Below are 4,675 nucleotides of genomic sequence, written 5' to 3' on the forward strand. Positions count from 1 at the left end.
ATGTCAGCAAACCAAGGCATGTTATCCACTGCAAACAGCTTTTCATCTGGAAATTCTTCATTTATTTCCAATGATTCAGTGGTTGAACTCTCCAAAGGTAGTCTGGATAGGTGGTCAGCAACACTATTTTCTTTCCCTTTCTTGTCTTTGATCTCTAGCTCAAATTCTTGGAGGAGTAGAATCCATCTTAAGAATCTGGGCTTTGCATCCTGTTTTGTCAAAAGATATTTAAGAGCAGTATGATCAGTGTATACAATCACTTTTGAACCCATTAAATATGATCTGAACTTATCAAAAGCATATACAATAGCTAAAAGTTCTTTTTCTGTTGTTGTGTAATTCACTTGTGCATGATTTAATACTTTGCTTGAATAATAGATAGCATGTAATTTCCTATTTTTTTCTGTCCTAACACAGCACCCACTGCACTATCACTTGCATCACACATGAGTTCAAAAGGTAATTTTCAATTTGGTTTTGCAAGAATAGGTGCAGAAATCAGTTTCTCTTTTAAAATAGAAAACGCATGCAAACAATTATCATCAAATATGAAATCTGCATCCTTTATAAGTAAATTACTCAAGGGTTTAGCAATCTTGGAAAAATCTTTTATGAATCTTCTATAAAAACCAGCATGTCCTAAAAAACTTCTAACTCCCTTAACATTGATAGGTGGAGGTAATTTACTAATGACTTCTATCTTAGCTTGGTCCACCTCCATTCCTTTCTCTGAAATTTTGTGACCAAGGACAATGCCTTCTTGTACCATAAAATGGCACTTCTCCCAATTCAACACAAGGTTAGTGTCTTGACATCTCTGCAAAACAGTGGATAGATTAGCTAAACAATCATCAAAAGAATCACCAAAAATAGAGAAATCATCCATGAATACCTCTATGATGTTTTCTACCAAATCAGAAAAAATAGAAAGCATGCATCTTTGGAAAGTGGCAGGGGCATTACACAAACCAAATGGCATTCTCCTATATGCAAAGACTCCAAATGGACATGTAAATGCAGTTTTCTCTTGATCCAAAGGATCCACAGCTATTTGGTTATATCCCGAATACCCATCAAGAAAACAATAAAATGAATGTCCAGCAAGTCTTTCTAGCATTTGATCTGCAAATGGTAGTGGGAAATGGTCTTTTCTGGTTGCATCATTTAATTTCCTATAGTCTATGCACATTCTCCATCCAGTCACAGTCCTAGTAGGGACAAGTTCATTCTTTTCATTAGGTACAACTGTCATACCACCTTTCTTTGGAACAACTTGGACTGGACTTACCCAATTGCTGTCAGAAATAGGGTATATTATTCCTGCATCTAATAGCTTCATGACCTCCTTTTTAACTACCTCTTTCATGGCTGGGTTTAACCTCCTTTGTGGCTGCACAACAGGCTTAAAATTCTCTTCAAATAAAATTCTGTGCTTACAAAATGAAGAATTTATACCTTTCAGATCTGCAATACTCCATCCAATTGCAGATTTGTGTTCTCTCAAAATTCTCAGCAGTTTTTCCTCTTGTTCTTCCTTAAGTTCATTATTGATGATGACTGGATTTTCATGTTTCTCATCTAGAAATGCATACCGCAGGTGGGAAGGAAGTTGTTTCAGCTTTAGCTTTTGCTTTTCCTCTTCTTTATCATCCTTTTCTAGCTTCTCCTTCACTGAATTTTCTGCAGATTTTTGAATTGGCAGAGCCTCTAATTGCTGCTGTACTTCCATGATGTATTCTTCATGCAGAAGTTCAGATTTGTTATTCCCTGCAGATATTATTTCTTCTAACACAGCAAGTTCATCAATTTCATTAATATGGCTTTGTGTAATAAAAGCATCTAGTATTTCTACCTTCATACATGTACTATCTTCAATTGGATATTTTAAAGCTTCAAACACATTAAACACTACCTTGTCATCTTGAACTCGAAGCATAAGTTCACCTTTCTGCACATCTATTAAGGCTCTTCCGGTTGCAAGAAATGGCCTTCCTAGTATCAAAGGAATGTTGGAATCCACTTCTATGTCCAGAATTACAAAATCTGCAAGAAAAATGAACTTATCAACTTTAACTAATAAATCTTCAACAACTCCATATGGATAAGTGTATGATCTATTAGCTAGTTGCAGTGTAATGTTGGTGGGCTTCACTTCCTCTATCCCAAGTTTCTACAGAACAGCCAATGGCATCAGATTTATGCTTGCTCCCAAGTCACACAATGCTCTTCCCACAGTGCAGTTTCCTATTTCACAAGGAATGCTAAATGATCCAGGATCTTTCAGCTTTTGAGGAAGCTTTGTCTTGAGAATGGCACTGCACTCCTTTATCAAAGGTACTGTTTTATCATGCTCTAGCTTCCTTTTTCTAGAAAGTAGTTCTTTCATAAACTTTGCATATGAAGGCATTTGCTCCAAAGCTTCTGCAAAAGGAATGTTAATTTGTAATTTCTTAAAGACATTCATAAACCTTTCAAATTGTTCATCTTGTTTAGGATTTTGGACTCTTTGAGGATAAGGCAGCCTCTTGTATTTTTCTGGATCTATTGGCTTACAAGCTTCCTCAAAGAGTTGCTTTTTGGTTTTCCTCTCAGAATTTATAGGAACATCTACTTTTTCTTCTGAATGGTCTTTTTTCAATAGCTTAAAATTTCCTTGTTGCAGATCTTGTTCAATTTTTCTCTTTGCTGCATCATTTACTTTCTTTTCTGCTGGTTTAGGGCTTGCAACTATAGCTCCACTCCTTGTAGTTATGGCTTGACATTGCTCTTTAGGATTGATTACTGTATTGCTTGGAAATCTTTCTTCATCCCTGCTGGATAGTTGTTCAGCTAATTGTCTGATTTGTGTTTCTAGTTTCTTCATGGAAGCTTCTTGGTTCTTGAAGCTTGTTTGAGTTACCTTCATGAATTGCAGCATAGTTTCTTCCATCTCAGTCAACCTCTCATTCATAGGCTTGGAAAATTTCTGATTTCCTTGAGGTTGAGTGGATGAATTCCTCTGAAAATAAGGCTGTTGTGTTGCTGGTCCTGCATTAGGAAAAGGCAAATTTGAGTCAGAATTCTTTGTAGCAGAATATTGATTATTCCAATTAGAATACTGTTGAGTTTTATTATTTGAAAATTGAAATCCAGGGGGATATGATGGCTGTTGTCTCTGAAAATTATTCATATAATTCACTTGCTCTTGTGGTTCACTTGTAGATGCCTCGCATGCATCATTTACATGGTTTCCTCCAAAAAAATCACAACTTAGCTGACTGGTAGGCATACTCCCTATTTGCAGATTGCTGATTTGTTGTGTTAAGACAACTAATTGTTCTGAAAACATTTGATTTTGTAGCTGATTCTGTGCAAGAAAAGTTTCTAGAACCTTAGCTTCACGACCAGAGTTTCTTCCTTGATTTCTTGAGTTTGAATTCTGATACATTGAAGATGCCATCATCTCAATAATTCTCTGAGCTTCTTCCAAGGACTTTGTATTTAATGAACCTCCAGTAGCAGTATCAACCATTGTTCTTGTTACTGCATTCATTCCATTATAAAAAGTTTCCAATTGCATCCAATCTGGGATACAATGATGTAGACACCTTCTAAGTAATTCTTTGTATCTTTCCCAAGCTTCATACAATGATTCTCCTTCTTGCTGCACAAAGGATGTAATTTCTCCTCTCAACTTAGCAGCTTTGGATTGAGGGAAGTACTTAGTTAGAAACTTATTCACAAGTTGTGATGCTTCCTTGTGGTTGAGCTTGTAACCAGCATTTTGCTCTATCTCTCAAGGAAAATGGAAATAGTCTTAATCTGATAGCTTCTTCACTAACTCCATTCATTCTTATGGTGTCACATAGCTGCAGAAAATTTGAAATATGTAAGTTAGGATCATCAGAATTTCCTCCAGAAAATTGATCCTGTTGGACTAAATGTAGTAGGGCAGGTTTAATCTCAAAATGGTTGGCTTGAATAGTTGGCTTAATTATAGAAGAGTTAAAACCTTGCATGTTAGGAATAGCATAGTCCCCTAATGTTCTAATTCTGTTCTGCTCTGCCATTTCTTGCTGGATTTGGTTGTCTCAAAGGTGTAGGTGTTCTTTTCACTCTAGGATTACTCTGAAATTATAGAGAATGGACAGCTTCTAATTCACTATCACTCCCTATGGCTTTTTCTGCTCTAGACTCTTTTCTCAATCTTCTCAAAGTTATGTCTATGTCAGGATCAAAGACCAGAATTGATTTATTCTTGTTTTTACCACGCATATACAAATCAGATTAAAACAAAATTAGACTACAATTGATATTCAGAAATGCACAACAGAAATCATGCAAAATCTATCAGTAAAAGCATATAGAAACTTAAATCTAGCAGCTGCAGAATTGTAAAATCATGTAAAAATATGCAGAATGGCAATTACAAATATGAAGAACAATGAAAACAGAAATTATGCAGATAAACAAGGATGTAAAAATTCTATGCAGCAGACAGAAATATTATGCAGAATACTACACAAGGTGCAGTAAAATTATTCAGAAAGCAATTTGAAAGCAAAGCAACAAAATAAATGCTCAATCTAGTTACCTTTCTACTACTGATGATATTGAAATGCAAAATTTCCTGGCAACGGTGCCAAAAACTTAGTGTTCGCAATCTAACACTAGCAAGTGCACTAGGATTGCAGCA

At 35.7% G+C, this 4,675-nt stretch overlaps 1 non-coding gene across 1 annotated transcript; it reads left to right on the forward strand.

Annotated features, from left to right (window-relative positions):
• The first annotated feature begins 3,569 nt into the window (after window positions 1–3,569).
• On the forward strand, window positions 3,570–3,676 carry LOC113851674. The gene has a single exon (XR_003502245.1). It is a non-coding gene; the product is annotated as a small nucleolar RNA R71 (small nucleolar RNA).
• Window positions 3,677–4,675: the final 999 nt, after the last annotated feature.

Source organism: Abrus precatorius, unplaced genomic scaffold (assembly GCF_003935025.1).
Source record: "Abrus precatorius isolate BTA unplaced genomic scaffold, Abrus_2018 Scaffold9, whole genome shotgun sequence".
In the NCBI taxonomy this organism is placed as follows: domain Eukaryota; kingdom Viridiplantae; phylum Streptophyta; class Magnoliopsida; order Fabales; family Fabaceae; genus Abrus; species Abrus precatorius.